The 19,204-nt window shown below is 36.8% G+C and overlaps 1 protein-coding gene across 4 annotated transcripts in view; it reads right to left on the bottom strand.

The window, feature by feature from the left end:
* The window catches only part of LRBA (LPS responsive beige-like anchor protein), a 1,037,640-nt gene that overhangs the window by 648,451 nt on the left and 369,985 nt on the right, over window positions 1-19,204 (bottom strand). For 2 of the 4 annotated variants that reach the window (XM_077139843.1, XM_077139841.1), the window contains exon 1: window positions 18,954-19,033. The exons of the other annotated variants lie outside the window; for them this stretch is intronic. The gene's annotated coding sequence lies outside the window, so the exon portion shown is untranslated. Of the gene's footprint in view, window positions 1-18,953; window positions 19,034-19,204 lie in introns of those variants that run through there. 4 annotated transcript variants of the gene reach the window in all.

Below are 19,204 nucleotides of genomic sequence, written 5' to 3'. Positions count from 1 at the left end.
TTATTTTGTCTGATTTCTCATTTCCCCCTTTCAGTCAAGAAGTTTTTCTCAATCCCTTGATGCTGAGTCATGGCTCACTCCAGAACTCAGGTCCCACACTGCCTGAGAGTCATGTCCCATGAAGAGCGAGGAGGGCAGTGAGTTCACCTGCCATGTCGGCTTAGATATATAGAGACCATATCTGAGCAACAAAAGAGGCTCTTTGGGGGTGACTCTTAGGCCTAATTTTAAGTAAGCTTAGCCTGTCCTTTGCAGGGATAAGTTTCATAGGGGCAACCCCCAAGATCAAGGGCTAAGCCTAATGATTTGGTTGTCCCCACTCTTGCAAGAATATTGGGAATTCTCCAAATGGGGAGGTTGAATTTTTCCCCCTTTCTCCCCATTACCCCAAGGGAACTTTGCAAATACTTCTTTATTCACTGTTCAAATCACTCTGCCTACCCCTTATTATTGACAGCCCTTCCAACACGAAAAAGTTAGAATGGGCATAGCCCCAATACCTCTAAAAAGTGGGAGAAAGAGCAAAGGTAATGGAATTATACAGAGAAAGTAGATTTAACAAATGAATATGATTGCTAAACTATTATATTGATATTTCTTTTAGTCTCCAGTATCTTAGAGTAGCTAGAAGTAAAAACCTAAAACTGTGGAATTATAACCCATACCATACTCTGAAATCTGTTCTACAACTAATTGTTGTGCTGTGCTTTGAAATTTACGGCTTTTTCATATATACGTTATTTTTTCACAAAAAAGAAAAAAAGCCACAATAATAAAATATATATATATATTCCTTCTGGCCACCAGTGTTCTAGAACAACTAGAAAGAAAAATCTGAGATGATGGTATGGTAGCCCATGACAAATTCTGGGATCTTTCCTGTAACTACTTGTTGAAGAATGCTATGAAAACTATTGATTTTTTCCTTCTTTGCTTTGTATATATGTTATGTTATACGATTAAAAAAAAAAGTAAAAACAAAAATCCCACCCTTGATTTGTAACCATTGATTGTATACTATGGATGGACTATATGTGTGATGGTTTCTCAATAAAATTCTTTTCATTAAAAAAAGACATGAAACAAGAAAGGAAATCTCTCTTGATTACATTAATGTCATTAGAGAAAGAGGAGACCCATGTGCTACTGGTACTATGACCAAGAATCAACCACTTGAAATTAACAAACTCATAATTGGTTTAAAGCGCATCTACTCTATCTAGTCCTATGAATGCCTTTTTCTACAGAGGCAGAATATAACAGATTGACTCTCTCCACCTCAAGGTCAGTTGATTAGCAACCTTAACTTCATCTACAACCCTAGCTATGTAAAATAACATCATTCACAGATTCTGGAGATTAGGATATGAACATCTTACAGGGGCCATTATTCTGTCTACCACAAAAATAATGGTAGAAACACTAGTAAGTCATAAGCAGGGATTTCACCCAGCAGAGAGGGTCAGGGTGAAATGGAAAACTGGAGAATGTTGTAAACTTTGGGCAATACCCACATTGTACAGAATCAAAGAATCATACCAATGACAAGTAAAAGGAACATGAAGCCCAAGGTCAGCTATCATACTATATTCTAACTTACTGTCTACACGTCTATTTTTCTATATGGTGAAAGAGCTATGTAAGGATAATTTTAGATTTAGTTTCTGGTTAGTTAAATAGCCCTAGGACATATTTGCTGAAATTAATAAATTTGAATTTTTTTTTTTTTTTTTTTTTTAAAGGAAAGACAGAGAGAAGGAAGGAAGGATAGAAGGAAGGAAGGAAGGAAGAAAGGGAAACATTTTTAAACATTTTCTTGTTTTTATTGTATTCTGTTTCTCCGTTTTTGTTACATGGGCTGGGGCCGGGAATCGAACCGAGGTCCTCCGGCATAGCAGGCAAGCACCTTGCCCGCTGAGCCACCGCGGCCCGCCCAATAAATTTGAATTTTAACAGAACCTCTCTTAAAGCATTTTACTTTCTTTATTCACAGTATTAAATTTAGTAACTTGATTTTACTCCTCATAGACACAAAAAAATCCTTAAAAATACGCTGTAGTCATTTTTCATCTTTTTATTTCCCACTGAATTTCCCTCATAACAGACATTTTTAGAACACAGTGAATTAAATAGAGAGTATAATATAAAAAGCCATTATAGTTTTTAAGAAAGGAAAACATGTTACTTAAAAGACTAATTTTATAAAATGCTAGGTGACGATTTTAATATGATGGAGAATACCCAATACTCTGACTGAAATAGTCAGAAGTGGTGGGATTAAAGCCTAAAAACTGAAAAGATCAAGAAAAACAAAGAACAAGGGTAAAAGACAAGAATCGTTTCAAAGGAAGAATTAACAAAACTTTCACTCAGATAAGCACACAAAAATAGGTTTCAGAAAAAGAGACCAGACAAAGAAGGAAAGAAGGAAAGAAGGAAAATCACTTTGTGGATGAGAGAGGGATCCAGAACACAGAGTGAGGAATATCGCCAAATGAATTAAACTACGTTTAAGAGATAACTGGGGACGAGCCACTGTGATTCAGCAGGGGTTCTTGCCTGCCATGCTGGAGACCTGGGTTCGATTCCCAGTGCCTGCCCATGCCAAAAAGAGAGAGAGAGAGAGAGAGATAATTGGGCATTTAATTAGAAATATGCTATAGTCAAGGGGTACAAAAACTAAACCCCACAATCAAACATAAAAATATGAAAGTAGGAATCAAAAACATAGAATGAGAGACAATGCCTAATGCGTTAAACTACACTTAAAAAACAACTAGACATTTAATCAGAAATATACTATAGGCAAGGGGTACAAAAACATACCTTCCAATCAAACGTAAAAATGTGAAGTAGGAATCAATATCATAGAGACAATGTTTACAGTTCTGAAAAGAGGTAAATTTTCAATGGAAAAATGTGAGCTATGGTAAATAAAAAACGAGTACAGATAAGAAAGCTGAAAATTGTGGCTCAGGGGGTAACCACAAGCAGTGGAGGTAGTATGGGGATAGGGAAGAAGGACAGCAAAAACAACCAAAAAGAAAGGTTGTCTCTTTTTTAAAAAAAGGGGGGATATATCCACACAGAAGAGGGAAAGAAAGAATTCAGAAAGTAATAAGTAGTTCAATAAGCTTAATAAGTACAGCATATTTTACCACTAAAATTGATTTTAGAGAATCACATTAGAAAGACCACTGAATTTGGCTAGAACACTTATGAGCTAGAAAACTATAGTCTGTTTGCCTATGAATCATTAAGAATCATTAAGAAAGGTTATATTTTTATAAATAAGTCATCCATTTAAAAAGCTAGGAAGTCACCAGAATACGTACAAATGAAATTTTTAATCCCATATAAAAACATAAAATAAGTGTTAATTCAATGAAGCCAAGCCTGCATGGATTACAATGTAGCTAGATTTGAGAAACATCAATCAATGGACAGGCATACCTAAGAGATATCACATATGCAGTTCCTGACCACTGCAATAAAACACAATAAAGTGAGCCACATGAATTTTTTTGTTTCCCAGTACATACAAAAATTATGTTTACAATATACAAGAGTCCATTAAGTGTGGAATAGCATTATGGCTTAAAAAATATATACCTTAATTTTAAAAATAGTTTATAGTTGATAAATACTAACCATCATCTGAGCCTTCAGCAACTCATCACCTTTTGTGCACTGATTGACTCGTCACGAAAGATTTCTCTGAGCATATGATTCACTCTGATAGATTTTATGTACAGCAGAACTTCTTTCAAAATTGGAGTCAATCCTACATGAAGGTTACGCTGCCCAGATCTATGCAACCGCACAGCTACATTCTCCCTGGCTGCTGGGCACCCAGGTTCACAAGCACCAGCATAATATACCCAGCCTGCACCTATATCTGCATGGCAATGCATCACCACACTGTTGTGCCCTGCCCTGTACCCTGCATCCTGCTACAGATCCACCCAGCAAACACAAGTCTTTAGACTACTGAAGGAATTCAACTCCCAAAGGAGATCAATCGAGGTATTTACTTATGACAAAAACAACAGAAGGTCACTGAACATATCACAATGCAAATAGATAAAGCCCAGCTTAAAGAACAAATTAAAACACCAGAGGAGACACAGGCATTATAACAATCAAAGATCTTCATATAACTCTACTTAATAAAATAGATGAGAAGGCTATTGACATAAAGGAGATCAAGAAGACAGTAGAAGAGCACAAAGAGGAATTTGAAAGAATAAATAGAAAAATAGCACATATCACAGAGATTAAAAACTCTGCCGACCAAATAAAAAACATACTACAGGCACACAACAGCAGATCTGAAGAGACAGAAGAAAGAATAAGTGATATAGAGGACAGGATAACTGATATTGAACACTCAAATCAGCAAATAGCAAAAAACATAGAAAAATCTGAATTGGATCTAAGGGAAATGATAGACAAAACAAAGCGCAAAAATATAAGAATTACTGGTGTCCCACAAGGAGAAGAGAAGAGAGTAAAGGGGTAGTAAGGGTACTTGAGGATATAATGGGAGAAAACTTCCCAATCCTTCTAAAGGACATAAATACACGTCCAAGAAATCCAAAGAACTCCAAACAAAATAAATCCAAATATAGGCCTTCCACAAGATACATACTAATGTGTGTATGTGAGAAGAAACAGACAATTTTGAAAGCGGCAAGAGAAAAACAACGTACTGCATACAATGGTAACCACATAAGACTACGTTCAGACTATTCTAGCGGCACAATGGAAGTGAGAAGGCAGTGGTATGATATATTTAAGATCCTGAAAGAGAAAGACTTCCAGTGAAGGATTCTGTACCTAGTCAAATTGTCCTTCAAAATTGAGGGAGGGATTAAAATTTTAAAAGACAAATAAATCCTGAAAGAATTCGTCAACAAACAACCAGACCTACAAGAAATACTAAAGGGAGTTCCGCCAGTTGAAAAGAAAAAAAGACAGGAGAGGGAGGTCTGGAGGTGCATAGAACTGAAGACTGCCAGTGAGGGTAATGTGAAAAACAAAAAGGGAAAGAGGGAAAAGAATATATATTTCTGACAAATAAAATAAAAAAGATAAGATGGTAGATTCAAGAAACCCCTTTTCAGTAATAACATTGAATGTTAATGGGCAAAGTTACCAGTCAACAGATGCAGATTGGCAGAATGGATTAAGAAATATAATCCAGCTATATGCTGCTTACAAGAGACTCATCTTAGACACAAGGATACAAATAGATTGAAAGCGAAAGGAAGAAAAAACATCTTCCATGCAAGTTGTAAACAAGAGAAAGCAGGAGTTGCTATACTAATATTGGACAAAATAGACTTCAAATATAAAGATATCATAAGAGACAAAGAAGGATACTATTAATTCATTTAAATGGCAATTCACCAAGAAGATATAACAATCATAAATTATATACTCCCAATGAAGGAGCTACAAAGTATATGAGACAGTTATTGGCAAAATTGAAGGGTGTGACAGATGTTTCAACAATAATAGTAGGAAACTTCAAAACAGCACTCTCCTCTAAAGATACAACAACCAGACAGAAAATCAACAAGGAAACAGAGAAGTTAAACAACTTCATAAACGAAATTAGACCTAACAGACATATATAGGTCATTGCACACCAAAACACAAGGATATACATTCTTCTCTAGTGCTCACAAAAACATTCTCAAGCATAGATCACATGCTGAGGGGCACAAAACAGGTCTTTATAAATTTGAAAACACTGAAATTATACAAAGCACTTTCTTTGATCACAATGGAATGAAGCTGGATCTCAAGAACCACCAAAGAACAAGAACATTCACAAATATGGAGATTAAATAACATACTCCTAAACAACCAGTGGGTCAAAGAAAAAATTGCTAAAGAAATCAGTAGCTATCTAGGGACAAATGAAGGAGGCAGCAAGGCTGTGCTGACAGGGAAACTGATTGCCCTAAATGCCTATTTTAAAAAAACAAGAAATTATAAAAATCGAGAACTTAACTGGCAGCTGGAAGAACCTGAGAAAGAACAGAAAACTAATCCCAAAACAAAGAGAAGAGAAATAAAGATTAAAGCAGAGTTAAATGAATGAGAGAGCAAAAGAACAACAGAAAGAATCAATAAAGCCAAAAGTTGGTTCCTTGAGAAAATAAAAATTGCTGGGCCACTAGCAAGACCGAAAAAGAAAAAAAGAGAGAGGATGCAAATAGACAAAATCAGAAATGAGAAAGGGTGTGTTACCACAGACCCTGAAGAAATAAAAAAAATCATAAGAATATACTATGAACAAACCTATGCCAACAAACTAGACAACATAGATGAAATGGACAAATTCCTGGAAATACACAAACTGACCCAGGAAAAAATAGAAGATCTCAACAAATCAATCACAAGTAAAGAAATTCAATCAGTCATAAAAAAATCTTCCTATAAAGAAAGCCCCAGGCCAGATGGCTTCACAGGGGAATTTTATCAAACATTCTGATAAGAACTAACACCAATCCTGCTCAGAGTTTTCCAAAAAATTAAGGAAAAAGGAACTCTACCTAACTCATTTTATTAAGCTAATGTCATTTTAACATCAAAATCAGGTAAAGATGCTATAAGAAAGGAGAACTACAGGCCAATCTCCTTAATGAACATAGATGCAAAAATTCTGGACAAAATGTTAGCCAATCGAATCCAACAACACATTAAAAGAATTATACACCACGAACAAGTGGGGTTTGTACCAGGAATGCAAGGATAGTTCAACTCAAGAAAATCAATTAATGTAATACAGCACATTAACATTTGAAAGGGAAAATAACATGATCATATCAACTGATATCGACAAAGCATTTGACAAAATTCAACATTATATAAAGTTATTAAGGATGTAACAACATGGATGGATCTTGAGGACATTATGCTAAATGAGATTAGCCAGAAACAAAAGGACAAATACTGCATGGTCTCACTGATATGAACTAATATTAATGAATGAACTTGGAGAATTTCAATTAAGAACAAAGGTCATCAGGAGATAGAAATAGTGTAGATATTGGGTAACTGGAGCTTAAGGAATAAAGATTGTGCAAGAGATTGATTGTAAAAATTCAGAAATGGATAGCACAATAATACCTGATTGTAGCACAACAATGTAAGTACACTGAATGAAGCTTAATGTTAGAATGATAGAGGGAGGAAGACTGGGGGCACATATGAAACCAGAAAAAAAGATAGTCAATAAAGGCTGAGATGGTATAATCTAGGAATGCCTGAAGTGTACAATGATAGTTACTAAATGTACAAATTAAAAAACGTTTCTGCATGAGGAAGGACAAAGGAATGTCAGTATTGCAGGGTGTTGAAAACAGATGGTCACTCATATTTTAAAACTTCAACTTCTGTATGAGACTAAAGCAAAAAATGTTTATTTGGTACAAAATTTATATTTTGAGTAGGGCATATCATAATATAACTTATATGGACAGGATTATTGATGGAACCTTGAATAGGGCATGAGATATTGTAAGTTTGTCCAGTGTGATGCCCCGATAAATCCCAGAGTGATTTGAACAGTGAATAAAGAACTATTTGCAAAGTCCCCTTGGGGGAATGGTGAGAAAGGAGGAAAAATCAACTTCCCCATTTGGAGAATTCCTGATATTCTTGCAAGCACTGGGGACAACCAAATCAATAGGCTGAGCTCTGAATCTTAAGGTTTGTTTATAAGAAACTTATTCCTGCAATGGATAGGCTAAACCTACTTAAAATTAAGCCTAGGAGTCACCCCCAGAAAACGTCTTTTGTTACTCTGATGTGGCCTCTATCTCTGTCAAAATGGAAAGCAGACTAACAGCCCTGCCCCTTTTTATGTGTGACATGACTCCCAGGGGTGTAAACCTCTCTGGCAATATGGAAAAGAAATCCTAGAATGAGCTGGGACTCAGCTTCAAGGATTGAGAAAACCTTCTCAACCGAAAGGGGAAGATAGAAATGAGACAAAACAAAGTGTCAGTGGCTGAGAGATTTCAAATAGAGTCGAGGGGTTATCCTAGAGGTTATTCTTACACATTATATAGCTATTCCCTTTTTAGTTTAAGGTGTACTAGAGAGTCTAGAGGGAAGTGCCTGAAATTGTAGAGCTGTATTCCAGTAGCCACGCTTCTTGAAGATGAAAGTATAATGACATAACTTTCACAATGTGACTATGTGATTGTGAAAACCTCACGTCTGATGCTCCTTTTATCTGCAGTATAGACTGATGAGTAAAATGTATGGATTATAAATAAATAAATATTAGGGGGAACAAATGTTAAAACAAACTGAGTAGATTGAACTACTAGTGATCAATGAAAGGGACTGGTAAGGGGTATAGAAAAAACTAGGGGTAACATAGGTTAAAATATATTGGGTAGATGTAAATACTAGTGGTCAATGTAAGGGAGGGGTTAGGACTATGATATATATGAGTTTTTTTTCTTTTAATTTCTTTTTCTGGAGAGATGCAAATGTTCAAAAAAATGATCACGGTGATAAATACACAACTCTTTCACAATATTGTGAGCCACTGATTTTAACCATGTCAAGAATGTTTATATCTTTTGTAGTTTACAATAAAAATACTTCTTAAAAAATACGTCAGTTCTACCCAAATTGATCTACAGATTAAACACAGTACCAATCAAATACCAACAACCTACTTTGAAGACTTGGAAAAGCTAATTACCAAATTCATCTGGAAGGGGAAAGAGACCCCAAGTAGCTAAAAGCATCCTAAAAAAAAAAAGAAGAAAGAAAGAAATAGGAGGATTAACACTCCCTGACTTCAAAACCTATTATAAATCTACAGTGTTCAAAACAGCATGGTACTAGCACAAAGATAGAAACATTGACCAATGGAATCAAATCAAGAGTGCAGAAATAGACCACCAAATCCATGGTCGTTTGATTTTTGACAAGGCCCCTGGATTCTCTGAACTGGGACAATGTAGTCTTTTCAATAATTGGGCATTGAAGAACTGGATAGTAATAGCCAAAAGGATAAAAGAGGACCCCTATCTTACAACCTATACAAAAATTAACTCAAAGTGGATCAAAACACCTAAATATAAGAATTAGCACCATAAAGCTTCTAGAAGAAAATGTAGGGGAAACATCTTCAAGACCTAGTAATAGGAGGCAGCTTCCTTAACTTTACACCCAAAGTATAAGCAACAAAATAAAAAACAGATAAATGGGGACTCCTCAAAATCAAATGCTTATGTACCTCAAAAGACACTGTCAAAAAGATGAAGAGGCAGGCAACTCAATGGGAGACAATGGTTTGATATTCTATATACATGAAAAAAATCATACAACTCAAAACAAAAGACCAAACAAACCAATTATAGAATGGGCTAAAGATATGAATAGGCATTCTTCTGAAGAGCAAATACAGATGGTTCAAAAGTACATGAAGAGATGGTCATTTTCATTGGCCCTAAGGGAACTGCTGATGAAGACTACAATGAGATACTACCTCACACCTATAAGAATGGCTGCTATTAAACAAACAGGAAACTAAAAATGTTTCAAATAGCAGCTATAGCCTTACGAAATGTATTTCTTACATGATGAGACTTGAAAGTAGAAATTACCCATTCATGTACTATAGAATATGAAAACAACATTAATCTTGAACATCTCCACAGAGCTCTTGGGTGACCAGGTACCTAGTCAATTTCATACTCTTAAAAGCTTTCTTCAGAAAATATTAATATGGTTTGTAGCAAGCAATGGGAAGCAGCATGATCTTTTGAAAGGATTTTTTTTCTGAGTAGTAGGTCTCAACAGTAAGCTTAAAATATTCTGTAAACCATGTTACAAACAGATGGGCTGTCATTCAGGCTTTATTGCTCCATTTATAGAGCACAGGCAAAGTGGATTTAGCATAATTCTTAAGGGCCCTAGGATTTTCAGAATGGTCAATGATCATTGGTTTCAATTTCAAGTCACCAGCTACATTAGGCCCTAACAAGAGAGCCAGCCTGTCACTTGAAGCTTTGAAGCCAGGCATTGACTTCTCCTCTTCAGGTAGGAAAGTCGCAAATGTCATCTACTTCCAATAGAGGGTTATTTCATCTACACTGAAAATCTGTTGTTTAGCATAGCCATCATCATCAATGATCTTTGCTAGATCGTGTGGATAATTTGCTGTAGCTTCTATATTAGCACTTGCTGCTTTACCTTGTATTTTGATGTTGATGTTATGGAGACAGCTTCTTTCCTTAAAACTAATGAGCCACTCTCTACTAGTTTCAAATTTTTCTTCAGCAGTTAACTCCTCTCTTTCAGCCTTCACAGAATTGAGGGGAGTTATGCTCTGGATTAGGTTTTGACTTCAACTATTGGGGCTGGCTTGATCATCTATCCAGACCACAAAAACTTTCTCCCTATCAGCAGTGAGGCTGTTTCATTTACTTATCATTCTGTGATCACTGAAGTAGCACTTTTAATTTCCTTCAAGAACTGAAAAGTTCTTCAAACCTGGTTAACTGCTTAATGCAAGAGGTATAGCTTTTAGGCTACTGTTCTAGTTTGCTAGCTGCTGGAATGCAACATACCAGAGACAGATTGGCTTTTAATAAAAGGGATTTATTTCATTAGTTCTTCAGAGGAAAGGCAGCTAACTTTCATGTGAGGTTCTTTCTTACGTGGGAAGGCTCAGGGTAATCTCTGCTGACCTTCTCTCCAGGCCTCTGGGTTCCAACAACTTTCCCTGGGGTGATTCCTTTCTGCATCTCCAAAGGCCTGGGCTTAGCTGCGAGTGCTGAGATGAGATATACTGAGCCGCTTGGGCTGTGCTACACTGCGCTCTCTCATTTAAGCACCAGCCAGTTAGGTCAAACCTCATTCATTGCAGCAGGTACACCTCCTAGGCGATTGCAGATGTAATTAGCAACAGATGAGGTTCATGTACCATTGGCTCATGTCCACAGCAACAGAACTACTAGGTGCCTTCACCTGGCCAAGTTGATAACTGAATCTAACTACCATACCTACCTAGGATTTTGACAGGCTTTTTGCCCTAATCTTAATCATTCTTAGCTTTTGATTATGTGAGAAATGTGAAACTCTTTCACTTGATCACTTATGGGCCATTGTAGGGTTAATTGGCTTAATTTTAACTCTTGTATCTCAGGGAATGGGAACGCCTCAGAAGAGGGAGAGAGACAGGGGAGCAGCTGGCTGGTGGGGCACTCAGATCACATATAACATTATTGATTAAGTTCACTGTCTATGGGTGCAGTTCATGGTGCCCCAAAACAATTACAACCGCAACATCACAGATCACAGATTTCCATAACAGATAGAGTAATAATGAAAAACTGTGAAAAATTGAAAGAATTACCAAAGATGTGACACAGAGACATCACGTGAGCACATGCTGTTGGAAAAGTGGTGCTGACAGACTTGCTCGACATATGGTTATCCTAAGCCTTCAATTTGTAAAACTGCAGTCTCTGTGAAGTACAATAAAACAAGATATGTCTATATGCATATATTGTATTCTGTATGGCGATGGTCAAATTTAGTTCCTTTTTCCATGTGAGCATCCCATTATTGCAGCACCATTTATTGAATTCTTGTTTGTTTATTTCTTTTCTCTTTCTTTTGTTGGTCTGTTTGTGGGAAGTGCACAGGCCAGGAATCGAACCCAGGTCTACCACATGGCAGACAAGAATTCTACCACTAAACTAACTACCTTTGCTCCACCACACATATATTTTTTAAAGACATGGAATTATATATGTGATTTTTTATGCTCCTTAAAACTAACTCCCTTGCATTCTGACTATATAATATCCCTAAACTGGTCTCTTTTTTTTCTTCAATAAAGCGCTAAACAAAAGAACACATGATGCTCCTTTCCACTGCTTGCTACAAACCATATTCATATTTTCTGAAGAAAACTTTTAAGTTTTAAATTCTATGCAATTCATCACTCTGATGCATGCTCTTTTTAACTCCAGAATCCTTTTATGTGTGTGTGCGTGTGTGCGCGTGTGAGTGTGTGTATTTAGCCTCATAGCTTCTCTTCTATTTTTTCCATTTTATCCTCACTTACGTACTACCTTCCTTTGGATTTTGAAAAACTCAAGGTGGCCCTCAGGACTAAACAGCTGCTCGTCATCCTATTCCATAGATGTTGTCAATACAATCATACTAGCAAAACACATTCAGTAGAATGAAAATGAAATGTAAAAATCAGTCAGATATTTGAGGTTAGTCAAATATCTAGACTTCACAGAGATGATAAAGTAATATGCTGTTGAGGAAAGAGCAATAATAAACAAGTCATGAGATCCATGTTCTCAATCTGATTCCAACACTAACAGGATATGGATATGGTCTTGGACAGATCACTTTACATTTCGATGTGTCTCGTATACTCCTTTAAGACATGCCTTCCAGCTATGATATGTTATAGCCTATAATTTACAAACATTTAGAAAGTAATAATTCATAAGCCTGCAATGTATCCACTCTCAAAATTCACAGCGACCACCCAACTGAAACACTAAAATAGAGACTGTTCTATTTCTTCCAATGAGGTAAACTATGTCAAGCATAAAACAGAATTATCTGTCTCAATTAAAATCCTTTTACTTCCATAAAAATGAAATAGAGAAAGCAAATCAAATTCCACGGAAATCTGAATCCAAAAGGAGGGAATCAAACTCCAAAGGGAATGAGTATATTTCTGAGAGAAGGGCCTGTGCCATGTCCCTTTCTCTTCGCAGAAGTCAGAGGAAAAAGATGAAGACAAGCACAAACCCCATATAAATTTTTAATCCTAGTACAGAAGATCCAACATCTCATTTTCCAGACAGAATTACCTCAAAGAATTACCCTATTCCTAGGAACACACAGGAACAGTAAGGGTGGATTTAGTGACAGATGAACTTAAAACAGCCTCAAAATTTTCAGTACTAGCAAAAATTAGAAAATCAAGAGAGATGAAGAAATAGCTAAGATTCTGAGGGGATGAGGGGAACACAGCTATGACCTTTGTAAATAGACAGCAAAGGATAATACCTCAGAGGATGCTAACCAAGGAACAGAAACATATGCTCACTATTCATCTCTTACATCCAATACAGTACCTGGAAATACATATAGTGTCAGGGTATAAGGAGCCAAGACCTTAAATTGAATAAGTTTTCAATGAAATCACTTAGTTGAAGGGAAAGCTCCAAATGGAAATTTAGTTCAGGAAAAGAAAAAAAATCAGGAAGAAAGGTAAGATGGTCTAATTATAAATATACAGTACTTCAGATTAGTCATTTTACTTTAAAAGTATTTACCACTATTATTTTTCTAATATCCAATTCATGTGATTCAAAACTGCAACTAATAGGGATTTTTGTTATATAATTCAAACAAGTCTTAACACCATGTAGATAAAAATGAAAACAACTGAAGGACAACAAAACATCATTTTTATTTTTTTTCCTGTATGTATAGAAATTGACTCGTTCCTATAAAATCAGGAAACATGACATTTAAATTTCACAACAATTTTAAATAGGATTACTTAGGTGTGTTAGTTAGATTCAGTTGTCAACTTGGCCAGGTGAAGGTACCTAGTTTTGTTGCTGCAGACATGAGCCAATGCTACATGAACCTCATCTGTTCTAATTACATCTGCAGTCAGCTAGGAAGTGCCTCCTGCTACGAATGACGTTTCACTTAATTAACTGGTGCTTAAATGAGAGAGTGCAATGTAGCACAGCCCAAGCAGCTCGGCATACCTCATTCTCAGCACTTGCAGCTCAGCCCAGGCCTTTGGAAATGCAGAAAGGAATCACCCTGGGGAAAGTTGTTGGAACCCAGAGGCCTGGAGAGGCCAGCAGAGATTACCCTGAGCCTTCCTACGTAAGAAAGAACCTCGCATGAAAGTTAGCTGCCTTTCCTCTGAAGAACTAATGAAATAAATCCCTTTTACTAAAAGCCAATCCATCTCTGGTGTGTTGCATTCCAGCAGCTAGCAAACTAGAACATTACGTTAGGCTGAAAACTAGAGAAAATAAAGTTGATAAAACGACCCCAAATTTACCATCTTAAAATTTTTATAAACTTCCCCATTTGGAGAATTCCCAATATTCTCACAAGCAGTGGGGACAACCAAATCAATAGGCCAGAGTTCTCAATCTTGGGGTTTCTTCATATGAAACTTATCCCTGCAAAGAATAGGTTAAGACTACTTAAAATTAGGCCTAAGAGTCACACCCAGGGAACCTTTTTTGTTGCTCAGATGTGGAATATCTCTCGCTCAGCCAACACAGCAAGCACACTCACAGCCCTCTCTCTGTCTATATGGGACATGACTTCCAGAGGTATCAACCTCCCTGGCAACATGGGTCAGAAATCCTAGAATGAGCTGGGACTCAGTGTCAAGGGATTGAGAATTGAGAATCAATATTATAATATTCTTTCATTAACAGTTAACAAACGTACCACACCAATACTATCAGTCAATTGGTGGGTGGGGGGGGTGGGGGGGTGATAAGAGATATGGGAGGATTTAGGTCCTATTTTTTATTTTTATTTCCTTTCTGGAGTAATGAAAATGTTCCAAAATTGATCATGAGGATGTATGCACAACTACGTGATGATACTGTTAGCCAGTGGTTGCATACTTCAGATGGTTTGAATGGTGTGTGAGTATATCTCAATAAAACTATATTAAAAGAAAAAAAATGTTTACAATCTAAACTTACTTTGGGTATGTCAAACAAAACATTATTTTTCTTTTAAACTCAAAAATAAATTATACAAAATGAGTAATGAAATAGAAAAAGACTTATTTTGGCTATTGCTACAAAATCCCTCAATTCTCAAATATATATTTGATTTATCACCTAATTTTTAGTTATTAACATTTAATAAAAAGCAACATAATATATATAAATAAATATATACTGCTAAGAATCAATAATCCAGCTGAAGAGAATCTGAAGCCTATGAAAAAAATTTCCGGTTTTTTTATATGAAAATCCCTACTGTAACTCAAAATAAACAGTATTTCTCCATTTAAAAAAAATTAGCTCTTTAGGGAAACTGCCTGGCTGGTTTAAAAGTATGTATGACCCCCTAGAAAAGCCATGTTTTAATCTAAATCCCATTTCATAAAGGTAGAATAATCCCTATTCAATACTGTATGTTTGAAATTATAATCAGATCATCTCCCTGGATGATGTGATTTAGTCAAGAGTGGTTGTTAAACTGGATTAGGTGATGAGATGCCTCCACCCATTTGGGTGAGTCTTGATTGGTTTATTGGAGCCCTATAAAAGAGGAAACATTTTGGAGAATGGGAGATTGAGAGAGAGCAGCACCACAAAGCAGAGTCCACGAGCCAGCGACCTTTGCAGGTGAAGAAGGAAAACGCCTCCCAGGGAGCTTCATGAAACCAGAAGCCAGTAGAGAAAGCTATCAGATGACACCGTGTTCGCCATGTGCCCTTCTAACTGAGAGAGAAACTCTGACTGTGTTCGCCATGTGCCCTTCCGCTAGAGAAAGAAACTGTGATCTTCATCAGCCTTCTTGAACCAAGGTATCTTTCCCTGGATGACTCTGACCAGACATTTCTATAGCCTTGTTTTCACTGGGACATTTTCTCAGCCTTAGAACTGTAAAGTAACAATTTATTAAATTTCCCTTTTTTAAAAGCCATCCCGTCTCTGGTATATTGCATCCTGGCAGCCAGCAAACTAGAACACTGCCAAAACTGAAAAGAAAATTCATTAATTTTGCTATCCTAAAGAATTTTTTTCCACTCAGTCACAATTGTGAAAGGTGTTAGTCTAAACAATTCTATAAACCACCACTCAATGTATCCTTTCGTAAGTTTTAATATTGGAAAAAAAAAGCTTAATAGTTATCATCTTTCATGATCATTTCAATATTTCATCACAGTATTTGCAATTATATAGTGATACAAAATGCATAGTACATTTAAGGGTCTTGGTTATCCTTTTCCCAAAGGTACTCATGAAAAACACATTAAAAGCCTCAAATTCAACCACTAATGCAAACAAGTAATTTCAAAACACATTTCAGCACTTTGGAAAGGAAGGACTCAAAACAACAACAGAGTCAATAATTTCATATTTGTTGTAAGCTGTATTTAACTGACTATCATTTCTTAAGGCCATAATTGTTGACTAGTCAATTTTTACTAAAATATAATCTTAGCTTACCAATGCTCTTAAGTGAAACAACAACAAAAAGGTATTACATACTTGTAAAATGTATTAAATAACAGAGTTTTTCCAAATTTAAAGAACACGTTTTTGGTGCTAAATTTCTTACATTAATTAGCATACAAAAGACTTCATTAACCAAATTAAATTTATTCATTTCTACTTCCAACTAACAATAACTTTAAAGGAAAAGATATCCGCTACTGTGCTTACATCCACTTATCTTATCTTTATAAAATTCTAACTTCCTTGGAAGCAAATTTGACTCTTTCTAAAGATTCTATAATCATATAAAACATGTATGAGTCTTGAGTGTACTACAAGAATTTATCTAAATTTTAAAAGTAATTCCTAAATATTAGCATGCTCTAGAACAGATAAAACCAGGCCATGGATTGACAAAACTGAGTATTTGTAATAATTTCTAGCATTATTTTATTTTTTCAAGTGATCATTGATGAAGAACAGTAAATGAATTTTCATTTTTTCTTAAAGTGGGGCAATATCATCTCTAAACTAACTTTTAGCTAGAAAAAAGCAGATACATATAATGAGTGACTTCAGATTAAACATACTGGAGATAATAGTACATTAAAGAGAGCAAAACAGTTTCAGAAACTGGAAACAGATGTGTAGTGGTATGGTAGAGTGAATTATGTACCCAAGAAAAAACATGTTCTTATTCTGAATCCACTACTGTAGGAATGAACGCATTGCAAGTAGGCTCTTAAACAACTAGTTAAGAAGTGGCCCAACTAAATGAGGGTGTACCTTAATCCTCTTAATGGAATAGAAAGCCACATGGAATAGAGTAAGAAACTGAAGGTCAATGGATCCTAGAAAAGAAAGAGGAAGATGCCACCATGAGCACTGCCATAAGAAAATTCAAGGACCTAGGGATGACTGGCACTCTAAGCTAAAACAACTTGAACACAGGGAAGGCTAGATCCCCTTAGGGAAGTACCCTGTTTCACTGTCAGAAATTCATACTGTTAGTCTCTGTTCCAGCCTTTCCAAAATGGACCTGTGAGCTTTTACCAGGGTTAACCGTGCAATGGAGAAAACGAAATGATCAGACATGTCAGGTATTACTGAACACTGGCTATGAACTGGCAGTAATTTCAGAAGACTCAAAATGTTACTGTGGTCCAACAGTCAAAGATTTGCTTATGGAAGTTAGGTGAACAATGCAGTTTTAGCTCAGGTCCAACACAGTGGGTCAAGCAGGCCCCCCAACACATTCTGTGGTTATTCCCAGAAAGCATAATTGGAATGGACATACTCAGTGCTGACAGAATCCCCGTCTTGATTCCTTTCCTGCGGAATTAGGATTAGATCTTCACAAGAACTATCTCTACCTAACAAAATAGTAAGCCAAAAGCAGTATCAAACTCCAGGAAGGATTACAGAGATTAGTGTTACTATCAGGGATTTGACGGAAGCAGGGGTGGTGATTCTATTACATCCCCATTCAACTCTCCTATTTGGCCTTTGCAGGAAACAGATGGATCATGGAAGATAACAGTGGCTTATCAGAAACTTAGCTAGGTAGTGATGCCAACTACAGCTGCTGTTCTAGATGTGAATGAAGCATGTTGAGATATCCCTTCTGAGGGGAAGGATGAGCTGTTGCATCTGACCCCCCCCTACAACCAAAAATAGTGGCATCATACCTGGATGACCTTTATAGGTTTTGGATGTAATATATTCCTCATTTGGGTTTGCTACTCCAGACTCTTTACTGAGTAACCCAAAAAGCTACTAGTTTTGAGTGGGGACTGGAATAAAAGGAGGCTCTGCAACAGGTCCAGGTTACGGCACAAGCTGCTCTGCCACTTGGGTCATATGACTGAGCATATCTAAAGGAGCTGGAAATGTCAGTGGCAAATAGAGGCAGGTCCCTATAGGCTCCTACAGGAGAATCACAGCGCAAAATCCTTACGATTTTAGAGCAGAGCTCTGTCATCCTCTGCAGGTAACTATTCTCCTTTTGAGATACAGCTGTTGACCTGCTACTGGGCTTACGTAGAGACCAAATGCTTAACCATGAGCCACATCTTACTATAAGACCTGAAGTACCCATCATGAATTGGGTATTGCCTGACCCACGAAGCCATAAAGTTTGGCACACACAGCAATACTCCACCATCAAATGAAAGTGGTAAACATGAAATAAGGCTTGAGAAAGCCCTGAAGGGAGAAGTAAATGTGTAAACACAGGAAATGGCTCCAATGCTCATGGCCCCTTTCCTGCCACATTAGTTCTCTATCTCAACCTACAACTATGGTCTCTTGGGAAGTTCCCTACAATCAACTGACCGAAGAAGAGAAAACTTAGGTCTGGTTGAAACACAGCTTGGCACAATATACAGGTACTGTTTGCAAGTGGATAGCTGCAGCATTATAGTCACTTTCTAGGACATTTCTGAAGGACAGGAGTGAAGGGAAATATTCCCAATGGGCAGAACTTCAAGCAATGCATCTGGAGTTCATTTTGCTTGAAAGGAGAACACGCCAAAGTTGTATTAATATACTGATTCATGGGTTTTAGCCATGGATTTGGCTGCATGGTCAGGGAGCTGAGGGGAACATGACTGGAAAATTGGTGATAAAGAGATCTGGGGGAAAGATATGGACATAGATATTTCTGAAATGACAAAAAACCTGATGGTTTTTGTTTCCCATAGGAATGCTTACCAGAGGGTGGCTCCCACAGAGGAGGATTTTAAAAATTAAGTGGAGAGGACGACCCGTTCTGCAGACATCACTCAGCTCTTTGCCCACCCACTGCTGTCACAAATGAATGGGCTCATAAGGTAGGCAAGGTAGCAGGTCTGGAGGGTATGCATGGGCTTAGCAACAAAGACTTCTACTCACCAAGGCTGAGTTACAACCACTACTGAACATTCAATCTGGCAGCAGCAGATACGTTGGTCTACAATACCACA

The sequence above is a fragment of the Tamandua tetradactyla genome, chromosome 22 (genome assembly GCF_023851605.1).
Source record: "Tamandua tetradactyla isolate mTamTet1 chromosome 22, mTamTet1.pri, whole genome shotgun sequence".
NCBI classification, from domain to species: domain Eukaryota; kingdom Metazoa; phylum Chordata; class Mammalia; order Pilosa; family Myrmecophagidae; genus Tamandua; species Tamandua tetradactyla.
This window is presented reverse-complemented; position numbering and strand designations above follow the sequence as displayed.